The sequence below is a fragment of the Neovison vison genome, chromosome 2, assembly GCF_020171115.1.
Source record: "Neovison vison isolate M4711 chromosome 2, ASM_NN_V1, whole genome shotgun sequence".
NCBI classification, from domain to species: Eukaryota; Metazoa; Chordata; class Mammalia; order Carnivora; family Mustelidae; genus Neogale; species Neogale vison.
This window is the reverse complement of record NC_058092.1, coordinates 15,253,949-15,271,576: the sequence shown is the minus strand read 5'-3', so window position 1 is coordinate 15,271,576 and position 17,628 is coordinate 15,253,949. Positions and strand designations below refer to the sequence as shown.

The following is a 17,628-nucleotide window of genomic DNA, read 5'->3' as shown; positions in this document are numbered from 1 at the left end:
AGCAGCATTGGTTTCATCTTTTTTCTGGTGGGGAGTGGGGTAATTTGTCATCTTCCAAAATTCAGTCAGGTGTCCTTTTTATTATTTCCTTGTTGTAGATAATGCCTACCTATATGAACATTTTTATTTCCTTCAGAGGTTCCTCAGAGGGGACGCTTTGGCAGGTCATGGGTCTTGGAGGATTTCAGACTGTGGCCAGAGATGGTTCCTGTTCTCTCTGGCCACATGGACTGCCTGGTCACCTGGCCCTGCTCTTTCTGTCCTCTCCTCCCCACAGACCTCAGCTCCCATCCCTGGCAGAGAGATGTCAGCCCTGCACACCAGCCACTACCCTTCTCCTATTATTTGATACAGATTTATTTTCTCTGGCTTGTTTTCATTAGTAGAAACCCCCAATTCTAGGAGGGAGTACCCTATAGAATATACGATACTGAAGGATTTCTGCAGTTTGGCATAGCCATTTGGGAATGGGAAAGGTTGCACACCACAGGAATATTTGCCTGTGCAGGTTGTTTTTCACTAGAGCTTGTTTAAGGAAATTTTTAATGTAGTAATAGCACAATACTTTTGGCTTTGGCAAATGCTGTATTTCTTTCTCTCAAACATTTGTATTTTTTTTCCAAACACTTGTATTTTATTGGCTGACCTAATACCCTTAAAAAGTACACTCAAGTAGTTTTCAGGCGAAAATGAATGAGATGAACACTAATCTTTATCTGAAATCATTCATGTGTTTTTTTTTTCATCTTCATCAGTATATGGAAGAAACTCTTTAAAGTTGTAAAAAGTATATTTTTTTCTTTTATATTCTGGTTATTTTACATATTCATTTCTATTGATAACAGTCCACATCTATATATTTTTTATGTCTTTAGTCCACTTTTTACTATATTTTCCTATTACTTGCTATTTCTACCTTTTTTTTTAAAAATTTCTACTTTTTTGCTATCATATGTAGTACTGCTGGATAGATCTTTGAAGTTCCTAATTTTTGAGGTGAGATTATTTCTTTAGAAGATTTGTACCACAATTTGGAATCGCTTTTTGGGTGGTTTTAATGCAGTTGTGACACACTGCTCTGTAGTTTTGGAGACAAGGTAAACTCATTCAGAGTACCTACCTATATTCTGTTTCTTAGACACCTGCCAGTAGGGTCAAGGTTTTTTTTTTTTTTTTTTTAAAGATTTTATTTATTTATTTGACAGAAAGATCACAAGTAGGCAGAGAGGCAGGCAGAGAAAGAGGGGGAAGCAGGCTCCCTGCTGAGCAGAGAGCCCGATGCGAGGCTCGATCCCAGGACCCTGAGATCATGACCTGAGCCGAAGGCAGCGGCTTAACCCACTGAGCCACCCAGGTGCCCCAGGTCAAGGTTTTTTTGTGTGTTTGTGTGTGTTTTTGTTTTTGTTTTTTTGTAAATTTTACTTTTGTTATTAATGACATGTATGAGTACTATGTTTTAATATTTATTCTTTTTTTTAAAGTTTTATTTATTTATTTGACAGAGAGATACACCGTGAGATAGGGAACATAAGCAAGGGGAATGGAAGAGGGAGAAGCAGGCTTCCTACTGAGCAGGGACCCCCCGATGCAGGGCTTGATCCCAGGACCCTGGTTGGGATCATGACCTGAACCGAAGGCAGATGCCCAATGACTGAGCCATTCAGGCGCCCATATTCTTTTTTTTTTTTTTAAGATTTTATTTATTTGTTAGCAAGAGAGCACAAGCAGAGGGAGAAGCAGGCTTCCACTGAACAAGGAGCGTGATGTGGAACTGGATCCCAGGATCCTGGGACCATGACCCAAGCTGAAGGCATATGCTCAAGCCACCCAGGTGTCCCAATATTTATTCTTAATAGCAATTTATTTTTTGTTTTCCTATATTATTAATGATATATTATTCTCAGTAAACTTAACCTTTGTTTTATCAGGATGAATTGGAGATTTGACGTGACATTTATATAGCTAATAACTTACTAGTTTTCACTTTCATTGCATGAATTTCTTTTTTTAATGTTTAAATATATATCCATTTTGATGTTTTACTTTAGCTATATATTTAAAATAATTTATTCTAAAACATGTGAAATAAGATACATTTATAAAACCTAGTCAAGGAAAAATTTGGTTGCAAGAATTCATTTCTAGTTATTGTTTTTCTAAAGTAGATGCTTAAATGGTAATCCAGTTTTTGACCTTTGAAAGATTTTTCTGAGGCTTATAAATGCAGTAGCATTTCAAAGTAAACCTTGTGTCCATATAAATGTAATTTTTATTCAAAATTGGAAAAGTTTTTAAAGAAAATCATTGAGCTATTCAAAAAATAAGAAAAATTAAATATAATTACTTTAAGTCTTAAACTTTGGTTAGCACTAGTTCTTATTTTTTTTAATGCATAAGTAAAGAACACATATGTTACTATACCACAAATTTACCTTAGTATTTTAATATCTACATTTCAATATAATTAGTTTTGTCATTAGCCTATGTATTTTATGCATTTCAAAATATTCGAGGAGAGGTCTGTAGTTTCCACCAGATTGTAAAAGGTTTCATGGCCTTTCCCCCAAATTTGAGAACCTCACCTTAAGGTGAATAAATTTTTTAATATTTGATGACAACAGAATTATCCCCCATTCATGGGCATTTTCCAGACTCAGTGATAGTCTGGATTAGATTGTGTTAGAGATGAGCTGGCTAGGTTGATTGCTAGGCCTTTAGGAAGTGGCCTGGGTAAATTGTTTTCATTTCCATCATAAGTTGATGGGGACTTTATTGCCAGTGATAAGTGGGAAAATAATTTTTGTTTACTTAAAAACACATGTAATTATTTTTCTATACAAATTCATGACTTTGAACTATATTAGAAAATAAAAAAGAGAAAAAAATACCTGTAATGTTTCTGTTAAGATATTTGTATATCTCCTTTTTATTTTTATTATTTATTTTTTCTTACAGATCTTTTTAATATAATACATATACCTATGAGTATGTGTATATGTGTGTGCACTTTATATATACACATATACATTAGACATAGAATGGAGGCAAAGCTATATGTGTAGAAATATACACGCATGTGACTATACATGTATATTTAGGTATACTCTCTAAGTTGCCCCATTTTGTTCAGTTTTATTGAGGTATATTTACATAATATAAAATTCACCTTTTTAGTGTGCAGTTCTAGGAGTCTTGACAATCTCCTAGAGACATGTATTTCCCACTATAGTCAAAATATAGAACGGTTACTTCACTCTAAAAACAGTGTTGTGCCCCTTCTGTAGTCATCCTCTTTCCCTTGCAATCGTTTCTTTTTTGTTTCTTTTATAAAATGTCACATAAGTGGCATTGTATAGCGTGTAATTTACATTTACCTTCTTGCATTTAGCATAGTTTTCCTTAAGGTTTTTGGTTTTATTATTTTTCATACAGATTTTATTTATTTATTTGAGAGAGAGTATGAACCGAGGGAGAGGTAGAGTGACAAGCGGACTCCAAGCTGATCAGGGAGCCTGACGCAGGGCTCCATCCCAGGACCCTGAGATCATGACCTAAGCTGAAGGCAGATGCTTAACTGCTGAGCTATGCAGGTGCTCCTAATGTTTTTGGTTTTAGATTATGCTTCAGGAATCTTTTATCAAACTGATGATAATAGTCATTTTTTCCCCTAATCATTCTATTGCTCCATTTTGAAATTTTAAGTCTTTAGTCGGTCTGACACTTATTTTAGTATGAATTGTGAGGTAGGGAATTCAATTTGAAAAGGTAACCAGTTCAGCAATATTTATTAAGATTGGGTGATTAGTAGGGGCACCTGGGTGGCTCAGTGGGTTAAAGCCTCTGCCTTCAGCTCAGGTCATGATTCCAGGGTCCTGGGATCGAGCCCCACATTGGGCTCTCTGCTCAGCAAGGAGCCTGCTTCCTTCCTCTCTCTCCGCCTCTCTGCCTACTGTGATCTCTGTCTGTCAAATAAATAAATAATTAAAATCTTAAAAAAAAAAAAAAAAAGATTGGGTGACTAGTATAAAGCTCTTACTAAATATTGATTTCCTCACAGGTAACACAAGTAGCAAGACAACCGGGACCCCCGACCCCTTCCCCTTATTCAACACATGAAATAAGTAAGGGGCATCCAAATCTTGCGGCAACGCCCCCGGGACATGCATCGTCCCCTGGACTCTCTCAAGTAAGAAAAACTTTATTTTTAAATAAATTTCCATATATTTCTGAGCAAATTTCTGAGAAGGAACATACATTACTTGAAGAATAGTTTTTCTTTATCTATTTCGTAATTTTTCAGACATACCTCTCATAATCGTGGCTACTGACAGTTTTATACAGTTATGTTTATTGAGTCATTCAAAATGAACTATCATTGATACTTAGTTTTCCTTTTTTGCTGTTGAGGAAATTAGCGTATGGTTATAGAGGCCATTTAAAAAACCGCACAAGGGACGCCTGGGTGGCGCAGTTGGTTAAACGACTGCCTCCGGCTCAGGGCGTGATCCTGGAGTCCCGGGATCGAGTCCCACATCAGGCTCCCAGCTCCATGGGGAGTCTGCTTCTCCCTCTGACCTTCTCCTCGCTCATGCTCTCTCTCACTGTCTCTCTCTCTCTCAAATAAATAAAATAAAATCTTAAATAAATAAATAAATAAATTAAAAACCGCACAAATCACTTGTTTGCTTTCTAGTGTATAATCTGCTAGTTTTCTTTCTCTCTTTTTGGTGGAGTGGTGGTGGTTATTTTCTACTTAAAAAGAAATGGGTGTTTTTACCTCTTAGAGCAATAGTAGTGGGCTTCTTTGTTGGTTTGGTTTTTGATTTCATAAATAGGTTATTGGACCTTCTTAGGCTTAAAATTATGTTGGATTGTTAAAGAATGTGAACTTGATAGTGTATTTCCAATTAACAGGTGCAGGGGACATTGAAACCCTGCTGTAAGAAGTCACCGTGGGTCCCCTTCATCTTAAGCCATTTCCCAAGATTCTGATTAGCTTGTACCATTCCACCATTATATGTTTATTTGGGCTTTGTTGTGGTTAAGAGCATGCTAGAATTATGAAGTCTCTTACTGGAATGTGGAGAGAGTCATGCTAACTGACCCATGCTGTTTAAGACTATTAGTGTTTATACATAACAACTGCACCTTTTAATAATGAAAATTTTTTATTTTTAATTGTTGCTTCCATGTTTTAGGCTTTTTAGAACTTAATAAGAGATAAAATATTACTTATTCAAAGTAATGCTAAAAGCTGGCGATTGTGTTACAGGGCTGATTATTGTTTTTTTAAAGACTGTGGAACATTTGGAGAAGGAATGTACAACTTTCCAAACCATGATTGATATTTTAAAAAATACATAAATTAATTTGCACTTAGTTTTATGCGTAAACTTGGTTTAAATCATTCCTATTTAATTCTGAGTTTTAAAACTAAAATGGCAAAATGAACTCTTAATTGTTTAAAAGGGAGGTTCTTGTGTTGGTTTTCATGGCATGGAGCAGAACCACCCAAGCTATTAATATTGTGTATTAGTCCAATTCTAATCAAGAAGAAAAAAACTATGTTGTAATGTAAATAAGGAAAATTTAATATAGAAGATTATTCAGGGGACACCTGTCTGGCTCAGTAGGTAGAGCATGTGACTCTCAATCGGAGTTGTGGGTTTGAGCCCCATGTTGGGTTATAATAGATTATTTTTAAAAAAGAGATTATTCAGTATAATTGGGGATTGGAGTACTGAAGGATTGGCTTATTAAAGAAAGAGAACTCTGAAGAATATACAAGTAGCAACTATAAGGAGCAGATGCTTATCCTGGGGCTGAGAAAATACATAGGTAAGAGCCTACTTCTCCAGGGCTCATAATGGAGAGTGCATGGCTGTGGCTCACCTCATGGTACAGAAGTCATTGTAGTATTGTATCAGTGGAATATGTTAGAAACCCTTCCTCTGGAACTTGCTGGAAATGTACTTTATTGAGTGTTGGGCAAAGCTGGATCCTCTAGTGCCAGTCTCCTTTAGCAAAGAGCTGCTGCAGTGTGCAGCGGCTAGAGGCTCCTTATATAGCCTCTATGTTTACCGTAGATAATTCAGATAACCTTGACTATGCCGGATTATAGGCCCCACGTGGTAGAGTAGCTTGCATCACAACCTAAACTTGCTGCAGGGACTTCTTTTGTTCCGTTCTTAACTCAAAATTGTAAACCCCCACGGTGACTTTGTAAGTAGGTCAAAGTGTGGCACACTCCAATGTGTAGTGTATGTTGTCCTTAAAATTCCTAGGGGCGCCTGGGTGGCTCAGTGGGTTAAAGCCTCTGCCTTCGGCTCAGGTCATGATCTCAGGGTCCTGGGATCGAGCCTCGCATCGGGCTCCCTTCTCAGCAGGGAGCCTGTTTCCTCCTCTCTCTCTGCCTGCCTCTCTGCCTACTTGTGATCTCTGTCAAATAAATAAATAAAATCTTTAAAAAAAAAATTTTTCTAAAAAGGCTACCAAACCTTGTGTCTGTCCCTTTTTTTTTTCATGGTAGTTAGTGTTAGGTAAGAGACTCCTCTCCCATCTTGTGGGCTGAGATCCAGACCTGTTGAAGAGGGCATACGTGCAGCTCACGGAGTGGTAGAGAAGTTGTTGTGGTGACATTCCAGTAGAACTTACTAGAAATCCACCCTCTGCAACATGCCAGAATGCTGTCCTCTGGGGTGGTGAGGGAAAGCTTTTCACAGGTAGTTTTCTTAGAGGAGGTATTTTGCTGCCTAAGAAGATTCCAGGAGTAGCTGTTAACCAGTGGGGCCAGCTGGCTGCTGTGCATTACTCTAGCAGCCTTGTACTGAAGATGTTGTGTGCTCTAGGGCAGCTGAGCCCTGGAGAAGCCAGAATCTGGAAAACCTGCTCATAATGCAGGAGCTTGGTGTGCAAGCCAAATAGGAACCAGGAATCAAAACCCTTTCCTCCTGCACTATTTCTGTAGAGCCCTCTATTGACAAAGCATAACATTGTGTCAGCTGAAATGGAAAAATATTTAAAATTTTTTAAAATATTTAAATATTAGGGAGCCCAGATCCATTTTGAGTATACAGACAGAAAAGGTAAATTTTGAGCTTAAAAGCAACTGATCAGTGGCACATAAAGGAAATAACTTAATTTTCAGTTTTAAATTCTTACTGTTTCAAGTTATGATTTGACCTAGGCAGTTGGCTCAAAGCACTTAAGTATTCTGAAAGACCTTGCTGCTTAAAAATGCATAGTTTGCATTTAAAAAAGAAAGTTCTCCCTGCGGTCTCAGCTGCTGAGCCCACAGATGGCTTTATGTATGGGATTTTATTAGTTACCTTTAGAAGTCAAGAGTACATGGATCCTAGAAGAACGGTCACCATGTATTATCTGTCTTGCTTTCCTTGTGGTCTCTTTGGCTACGATAGTGCCTGTACAATTAAGGAACCCAGTAAATCACACCTGGTCACAGTCCCCTCTTTCCTTTCCCTTTCAAACAAAAGCTGATTTACAGGGATTCATTTGTTTCTGAGCAATGTCTTAACCTCTGTTGATAGAGTGAGGGATTTTTTCTGAGTGGCATGCTTGGAAAATTTGAGGAGTTTTGTGGGAAACTCAAGTCTCCTTAGGTTTCACAGTTAACATATTCTTGGAGCATAATGGAAAGCAGAGCCTTCAAATAGAGGAAAAAGGATTACACGCTTGGGCTCAAACAGGCCTAGCGTCTGGGGCTCAGTCTTTCACTTTCTGGTTACATGATGTTGTGTAAATTTTTTAATATTTCTTGAATGTGGTTTTATCATCTGCTATATAGGTGAGAATTTGAATTCGACCATCCTTCAATAAGGTTATTATGAGGATTATATAAAATCCTGCCTTAGATTTGGATACGCTAAATGCGCTCTGTAAGTGGCATTTACTGGTTTCATGGCTGTCATACTGGTTTTCCTCAGGACTTACGCGTGTGTGGCTGTGTACGTGTGTATGTGTCTAACTCATCTAATTTAGCTACATGACTGGTATTACCGTAAAATTCAGAAGTTCTCCCGAAGAGCTTGAGATCTCTTCCAAGTTTTTGCTTTATCCTTTGCAGGATAAAGGAAGAGGCCAGCCTTGTTTATTTTCCTTTAGCAGTTAGTGTCGTTTATTCTTATGCACAAATCAACTAAAGTTAAGAATAAAGACACTCTTGGGCACCTGGGTGGCTCAGTGGGTTAAGCCTCTGCCTTCAACTCAAGTCATGGTCTCAGGGTCCTGGGATCGAGTCCAGCATCGGGCTCTCTGCTCGGCAGGGAGCCTGCTTCCCTATCTCTCTCTGCCTGCCTGTCTGTCTACTTGTGAGTGTGTGCATGCTAAATTTTAAAGCTTTATTTGCATTTTCATTGTTATATGACTTCTAATTTTTCTAGTCCTCTCCTTTCTGGGGGTTTTTGGGGTTTTTTTTTGAGAGTGGAGGAGGGGAGGGAGAGAAAGAATCTTGAGGAGCTTCTTCATCCTCTTACTCATGACCCTGAGATCATGACTTGAGCTGAAATCCAGAGTCAGAGGCTTAACCATCCGAGCCACCCAGGGGCCCCCTCTGGTGGTTTTGTTTTATCAGAGTGAGAAACTTTGGACTATTAGTCTAGAAGAGATTAATAGTTCAAAGGATATTTTCGAACTACAGGGAATTTGAGAGACACAGAGTCTTTTTAAGTGTGGATTTTTTTTCATTTAACCTGAAATGGCAGCACTTTAATAGTCTCTAAATCCAAAATGTCCTTACTTGGGAAATGGTGAAGAATTTGGAATTTAAAAGTATCTTTTGGGGCAGATTTCAAAGTAAGTAGAAAAATGTACTCTCCCAGGAGTCAAGAGACCTGAGTTAAGAATCTCGGTCCTGCCAGTATTATTGCAAATTTTGACCCAGTGGAAGTTCTTATTAATGCGCAGTTTTTCTCTTTGTAAACAAGAGGCTCGTATTAAGTGAGATTGGAATTCTCTTTAAGATTTTCATGGGTTTTATTTTTTATTTTTATTTTTTTAGATTTTATTTATTTATTTGACAGAGCACAAGCTGGGGGAGCAGCAGAGAGGGAGAGGGAGAAGCAGATTCCCCCCTGAGCAAGGAACCTGATGTGGGACTCATCCTAGGACTCTGGAATCATGACCTGATCCCAGAGCATCTGATGCAGATGCTTAACTGACTGAGCCACCCAAGCGCCCTTCTTCATGGGTTTTAGAAACTAGTTCAGAGTAGGCGATTCTTATTGTGAAAATCTTCTGAATGCTGTATTTTTTTTTAAAGATTATTTATTTATATATTTGATAGACAGAGATCACAAGTAGGCAGAGAGGCAGGAAGAGAGAGAGAAGGGGGAAGCAGCCTCCCCCTGAGCAGAGAGCCTGATGCGGGGCTCAATCCCAGGACCCTGGGATCATGACCTGAGCTGAAGGCAGAGGCCCAAACCCACTGAGCCACCCAGGCGCCCCAATGCTGTATTTTTTTACTTAAACTTAGACAAACTTTTATATTATTTTACTTTTCATCTTTTCAAAAAATACCAGAAGTTTGTTATTTGGATTATTTTAGGTTAAGGAAAACAACTGTTTCCTACTTATTGCTTAATTGTAGTTACACATTTGCTTTGACTCAGTTAATTTTTACATAATTGAGCTAAATTACCAAAAAGGAGATCAGACTGGCACTGATTACCAGGTTCAACATTGAGGCCTTTTTCTCCCCACTCCTTGATGTCACTGTGACTGTGTGACTCCTAAGCTATGCTCACAGTAGGTAGTGAGAAAGTGTGGTCAGAACATTGCCAAAGAAGTGGAGCAATAGATGTTTTCTGTATGCTTCTGGAAATTTCTTTCGGTTTCCCTTTCTTCTTTTTTTTTTTTTTTAATTTTTTTTTTTTTAAGATTTTATTTATTTATTTGACAGAGAGAAATCACAAGTAGGCAGAGAGGCAGGCAGAGAGAGAGAGAGGGAAGCAGGCTCCCTGCTGAGCAGAGAGCCCGATGCGGGACTCGATCCCAGGACCCTGAGATCATGACCTGAGCCGAAGGCAGCGGCTTAACCCACTGAGCCACCCAGGCGCCCCGGTTTCCCTTTCTTCTGAGAGATCAGTTCAATCATGTTTTATAGTGGACTGAGAATGGTGATAGCATATGATCCCCTAGTTCAATTCTTTATTGTTTCTGGAAATACTAAGCAAAGGACTTCTTCACTGAGGAATAGTTCTTGGTCATGATATTTCTTCTCTTTTTAAAATTTTATTCAGTTTTAAATTGTAGTTCCAGGGTAATTAACACAGTGTTCTGGTGTACAGTACACTGATTCAGTACTTGTATACATTGCACAGTGCTCATTAGGATAAGTGTACCATGATATATTTTTTAAACACTACAATTTTCATTATTAGTACATTTCAGATGAGTCATGGTTCCTATAGTCTCTTCATTTTATCCAACTTACGACTTCACTTTCCTTTCAGAAGTCTTATTTTACTACAGAAAAATTCTCGTGTTTCTTTGCAGTTCTTGATTGATTATTTTAGGCTTTGCAAGTTGTTTTTTATGATTAAGATAGCGATTTTATTTACTTCATACAAGCTTTTATACTTTTTTTTTTTTTTCTTTCATGAAGAAAAATTCTGGTTTGACAACTCTGATGGTCTGGCTTGTAATAAGCAGGATAAAATAGAGGAAGCTTTGAAATTTTTTTTTTATATTTCATTATTGAAATAGATGAGTATTGAATTTCTATAAAAAAGCAAAGCAAATTTTATTATGTTTTACTCCCCTTCTTCCTTTGGAACACATCATGGCTATCTAAGGCAGTTTGTGTGTGTGTGTGTGTTTTAAAGATGTGTGGTGTTTGGAAGCTGCATTTCTACCACATACGGATTTGATGTGGCTTCAGAAACCTGCAGTGGTAACTGTATTGAGTTGACCCTCATGGTGCCAAATCATCTGTTTCTTTTTTCCCCCCTAGTTGTTAATATATGTACTTAAAAATGTATACCTTGTTGAAAACTGCAACACACACTGTCCTTAAACACTTTATCAATTAACATACCTTTACAAATATCATTAGCGTAGAAGTTATAAGGACCAATAAAATATCTAGATCATTTATGTATGTTGTTTGATCTGGTATATGCTAAATAATTGTGATAAGCTTTTCCCTCTAATTGTTGAGATTATTTTAATGTTCTCATATTTGGAGAATTTCAGCTGTTTTTTCTTTTTTGTTTTTATTATTAAAATAGTTGTAACAGTATTTATAAAGTAGGATTTCCGAATGTTTTTCTACTAGGTGAATTTCATTTTTTTATGCAGTCTTGTAACTTACCATGAAACATGACTAAAATAATTTTTATGTGCTTGATCGTACTTTTCATTACATGTGTCTAGAAAAAAAATTCCAGTGATTTTTATTCAAAATATCTTCTTTTTTTTGTTTTTTAAACTATTGCTGCAAGGATGATAGTTAAGTTGTAAATATTACTCAGGTTTTCATCACCCTAAACTCCGAGTTCTAGATTCTGTTTGGCAAATTGATAAGACGAGAACTTATATTTTGAAATATTAAAGTATAAGGAGTGAAAGTTTTAAAATGCTACATTAATTCAACCTTGTTTTGGAAAGTCAAAGAATTTTGTAAGAATCAATCTATAAAAACTGTTGTTTCAAAAGCATTTCTTCTGTTGTCTTTGATAGGGGCTCTGGTTTTGTTGATGATGTTCATTTTTATCCAAACTCTGTCAGGGAGAAAAAGGTTTAGGATTCTGTGTTTGAGATCTTTAAGAGTTGCTTCCTCTGGACACATCATGAGGTGGGCACTGTTTCCTCCCCCTCCTCCTCCTCCTCATCCTTGTCCTCCTCCTATTCTTATTTGAGGGTAGTCCACATACATCAGTTTTAGATATACAGCATAGTGATTCAGCAACTCTAAAGCTTATCCTGTACCAGTATAAGGTTTTAGATATATAGCATATGTTTTAGATATACAGCACAGTGATTCAGCAACTCTCTACCCTTATACTGTACTCACCACAAATGTAGCTGCCATCTGTCCCCGTACAATGATACTCCAAACCTCTGACTGTAATCTCTATGGTGTAAATTTTATTCCTGTGACTTGTTCATTCCTTAACTGGAAGCCTATTATCTCTTACTCGTCTTCACTCATTTTCCCATTCCTCCAGCCCCCTTTCCTTTGGCAGCCATCAATTTGTTCTTTATATATATACGTCTGATTCTGTGTTTTCTTGATTTCTGTGGCTACTGCTCATCTGTTTTAATAGGTAGTGCATTCTCTCAGCATTTTCCTTGTAAGTTTACCACTTTGGAATTTCACATTTCACTTATTTTCCCAAGTTTTAGAAAACATAGTCACTTGAGTGCCATCAGTCTGTTTTTTACTGGCTGTGACATTCAGAAATTTTAGATTTTATGGCTGTGAAAATTGCAACTTTAGTTTGGCTACAGAAATTAGCATGTGTCAGTAAATTTTGAGATGGGAAATTGAACAGGTGGATTTTAAAGATAATCAGGAGATGGAGCAGCCTGACAATTCAATTCAATCTGCTTGTGATATTTCCCACAGAAATTCATATTCCATTTGTCTTAGTCTGCTTGGGCTGCCATAACCACATAGACTGGGTGGATTTCACAGCAGACATTCATTTCTCATACTTCTGGAGGCTGGAAGTCCAAGATCAAGGTACTGGCTGCATTGGTTCCTTGTGAGGTGTGAGGTCCATTTTGGGTTGCAAGAGGCCACCTTCTTGTTATGTTCTCACATGACAAACAGACATGCAGGCTCTGTGGTGTCCCTTGTAAAGCACTACTCCCACCATGAGGACCCCATCCCCATGACCTCATCTAAACCTAACTGTCTCTCAAAGACCCTATCTCCAAATATCAACACATTGGGGATAGGGCTTCAGTATATGAGTTTTGAGGGGTGGGTAAGGGAGACACACAACTCCATCCATGTACTATTTATGTGATTCAGAGAGCTGTTGGGGGAAGTGGGCAGTTAAGACTATGGGAGAAAGGTCTGAAGATGAGGTAAATACTAGGTAGAATATTGTCCTGAGTTTAATCGTATCCATCTGTACAATTGGTACAGATACCCCAGCTTAATGGGGTGGGGAGGGGAACCACTTTCTAAGGAATGGAAGAACAGAGAAACTATTACAAGAGTACATTTGACCCTTGAATGACACAGGTTGGAACTGTGTAGGTCTATTTATATGTGGCTTTTTTTTTTTTTTTTGGATAAATGCACTACAGTATTGTAAATGTATTTTCCTTATGATTTTCTTAATATTTTCTTTTCTCTAGCTTACTTTATTATAAAGATAGTTTATAATACGTATAACATACAAAATACACGTTAATCCACTGTTTATGTCATTGGTGGTGAGTCTTCTGGTCAGCAGTAAGCTGTTAGTAGTTAGGTTTTCTTTCTTTTTTATTTTTGTTTTTTAAAGATTCCATTTATTTATTCAACACAGAGAGCGAGACAGGGAATAGGAGCCGGGGGAGAGGCTGAGGGATAAATAGGCTCCCCGTTGAGCAGGGAGCCCAATGTGGTGCTCAGTCCCAGGACTCTGGGATCATGACCTTAGCCAAAGGCAGAGCTTAATGACTGAGCCACCCAGGCTCAGTGCCTAACTACCTAACAGTAGTTGGGTTTTCTGGGAGTCAGCAGTTATATGTGGATTTTCAGCTGTGAGGAGGGTCATTGCTCTAATTCTTGAGTTGTGCAAGGGTCAACTCTGTTTTATCAGGGATCAGATGATTATTTGAAATGTTTTGCTAAATACAAGGTTTGGTATTTAAACTAGCATCTTGGAAAAAAGTTAACATCTTTATAGAACTAAGAAATGTGAATTTCAATGACTCAACAGTCAACAAAAAGCAGACAGCACAAGTTATGTAACTTCGCAATAATTAAATTCTTTCAATAGTGAGGGAGAGGTTAAGTTACATTTAAAGCAGGTAGAATCAGTGTGCCTGGCTGGCTCTGTCAGAGCAGCATATGACTCTTGCGATGCCTGGGTGGCTCAGTGGTTTAAACCTCTGCCTTCAGCTCGGGTTATGGTCTCAGTGTCCTGGGATCAAGCTCTGCATTGGGGTCTCTCTGCTCAGTGGGGAGCCTATTTACTGCCTCACTCCCACCCCCAGCCTCCGTCTGCCTTTCTGCCTACTTGTGATCTCTGCCTGTCAGATAAATAAATAAATAAATAAATAATCTTTAAGGGGGGAAAAAAAAAAGAATGAAAGAAAAGGCAGCATATGACTCCTGATCTTTGGGTTGTGAGTTTGAGCCCCATGTTGGTTCTAGAGATTACTTAAATATTTTTATAAAGTAAAGCAAGCAGAAGCAAGTAAGGATCAATAACGAATATTATACATTGATATATAAAATGACTCTTAAAATGTTAAAATTCACTTACCAAACAAATTTTTTTCTCAGTGCATAGATGTATTTACTATTCCTTTTTCTTACATACTCATTCACACCGATAGATGTAAGGAAGAGCTAAATCTGATTTTAAACTTTTATTTATTTTTTTAATTTAAATACAAATAGCCAACATATAGAACATCAATAGTTTCAGATTTTAAACTTTTTTTTTTAAAGTTTTTAGGTGACCTTTCAAGGTTGTTTATGTAATCTCTTACACCCAACATGGGGCTTGAATTTATGAACCTGAGATTAAGATTCCCATACTCTTCTGACTGAGCCAGCCAGACACCCTTGCTTTTAAGCTTTTTATCCATGGATGAATGCTTATTTTTTTCTCAGTGAAGAATCATCTCAGTTTTCTTGTGTTTCTGTCTGCCCAGTATTTTGTTTTGTACATACCTAACTAGGTAATATGTAGAAGAAAAATTACGTTGACAATATTTTGATATACTTCACAGGCAAAATAAATCGTGTCCTCAGTTCCCTTCCAGTGATATTCCATTTTCACATAGTATGCTGTATTATTCAAAACTCTGTTTATTTCGGTTCTTATTCTTGAAAACCATTAAAATTAGACATCTTCTCTTGCAGTTCATTTCCAAAATTTAAATCTCCCTGTTCAGTACAGTTGACAGCATGACAACCTAAATAGCTTCTTAATATTTTGTCAGGGGAAAGTATTTCAAATAGAGGGGATTCTTTTTTTAAAGATTTTATTTATTTATTTGACAGACAGAGATCACAAGTAGGTAGAGAGGCAGGCAGAGAGAGAGGATGAAGCAGGCTCCCTGCCAAGCAGAGAGCCTGATGCGGGCCTCGATCCCAGGACCCTGAGATCAGGACCTGAGCCGAAGGCAGAGGCTTACCCCACTGAGCCACCGAGGCGCCCCAAATAGAGAGGATTTAATACATAAATTTTTTTATACCAGCTGATTGATTATCAAGGAGATGCTGAGGTAATCCAGAGATTAATAATCATAGGAAGCAGCTAACATCCCTAATGCTGGAGGAATGAAAGAAGTGGTGGTGTTGCCAGACCTAGGAGCTTGGAGGAAGGGTCTTTGGGGACTACTGCTGACACTTCTGAGAAGGGATTTACTAAAGTTTCATCCTTAGACAACAGAAACTCTGTAGAGGAGAGAATTAGGTGAGGCTGATACTTTATATATGCCTATCTGTTGTTGGCATCTCTAATAGCTTTGAGAGGCTGGGATCTGAAATGGAGCTGGTGTCTGGAACCATGCTGACAGGGTGAAAGCACCCTCCTTCTTAGAGGAGGTTAGAGCTGAAAGATAATAGGTAAGTAACTGGCACATACAGTGGTAGAAGGATATGTAATTTCCTTACTAGTAAAGAAATTTATATGGAACCAGAAAAAAACCCGCATAGCCAGAGGAATGTTGAAAAAGAAAACCAAAGCTGGCAGCATCACAATTCCAGACTTTAAGCTCTATTACAAAGCTGTAATCCTCAAAACAATATGGTACTGGCACAAAAACAGACACATAGATAACGGAACAGAATAGGGAACCCAGAAATGAACCCTCAACTCTATGGTCAGCTAATCTTCCACAAAGCAGGAAGGAATGTCCAATGAAAAAAGACAGTCTCTTCAAAAAATGGTGTTGGGAAAATTGGACAGCCACATTCAGAAGAATGAAATTGAATAATTTCCTTACACCACACACAAGAATGGACTCAAAATGGATGGAAGACCGCAGTGTGAGACCAGGATCCATCAAAATCCTTGAGGAGAACAAAGGCAGCAACCTCTTCGACCTCAGTCAGCCACAGCAACTTCTTAGAAACATCACCAAAGACAAGGGAAGCAAGGGCAAAAATGAGCTATTGGGATTTCATCAAGATTAAAACCTTTTGCACAGGAAACAGTTAGTAAAACCAAAAGACAACTGACAGAATAGGACAAGATATTTGCAAACGACATACCAGATAAAGGGCTAGTATCCAGAATCTATAAAGAATTTATCAAACTCAACACCCAAAGAATAAATAATCCAGTCAAGAATTGGGCAGAGGACATGAACAGACATTTCTGCAAAGAAGACATCCAGATGGCCAGCAGACATATGAAGAAGTGCTCAACACCACTCGGCATCAGGGAAATACAAATCAAAACCACAATGAGAGGGGCGCCTGGGTGGCTCAGTGGGTTAAAACCTCTGCCTTCAGCTCAGGTCATGATCCCAGGGTTCTAGGATCAAGCCCCACATCAGACTGTCTTCTCAGCAGGGAGCCTACTTCCTCCCGCCTGCCTCTCTGCCTGCCAACTTGTGATCTCTGTCAAATAAATAAAATCTTAAAAAACAAACAAACAAAAAAAACCATAGTGAGATACCACCTCACACCAGTCAGAATGGCTAATATTAACGTCAGGAAACGACAGGTGTTGGTGAAGATGCAGAAAAGGGGGAACCCTCTTTCATTGTTGGTGGGAATGCAAGCTGGTGCAGCCACTCTGGAATACAGTATGGAGGTTCCTCAAAAAGTTGAAAACACAGCTACTCTACGACCCAGCAATCATACTACTGGGTATTTACCCTGAAGATACTTCTCTCTCTACCTCTGAAATGTAGTGATCCAAAGGGGCACGTGTACCCCAATGTTTATAATAGCAATGTCCACCATAGCCAAACTATGGAAAGAGCCTAGATGTCCATCAACAGATGAATGGATAAAGATGATGTACACACACTCTCGCACACACTCTCACACACACTCTGAAATACTATGCAACCATCAAAACCCCCGAAATCTTGCCATTTGCAACAACGTGGATGGAACTAGAGGGTGTTACGCTAAGCGAAATAAGTCATTCAGAGAAAGACAATTATATGATCTCTCTGATATAAGGAATTTGAAAGGCAGAGTGGAGGGTCGTGGGGGAAAGGGAGGGAAAAATGAAACAAGATGGGATTGGGGAGGGAGACAAACCATAAGAGACTCTTAATCTCAGGAAACAAACTGAGCATTGCTGGAGGGGAGGAAGTGGGAGGGATGGAATGGCTGGGTGATGGACATTGGGGAGGGTCTGTGCTATGGTGAATGTGGTGAATTGTGTTAAGACTGATGACTCACAGACCTGAAGCCCTGAAACAAATAATACATTATACATTAATTAAAAATTACGGTACAAAAAGAATAAGGTG

General features: G+C 38.2%; 1 protein-coding gene across 18 annotated transcripts in view; it reads left to right on the top strand.

The window, feature by feature from the left end:
* Positions 1-17,628, top strand: part of EIF4G3 (eukaryotic translation initiation factor 4 gamma 3) — a 350,821-nt gene that overhangs the window by 123,717 nt on the left and 209,476 nt on the right. For 3 of the 18 annotated variants that reach the window (XM_044237357.1, XM_044237359.1, XM_044237356.1), the window contains one exon: positions 4,058-4,186. The exons of the other annotated variants lie outside the window; for them this stretch is intronic. The gene's annotated coding sequence lies outside the window, so the exon portion shown is untranslated. The remainder of the gene's footprint in view (positions 1-4,057; positions 4,187-17,628) is intronic. 18 annotated transcript variants of the gene reach the window in all.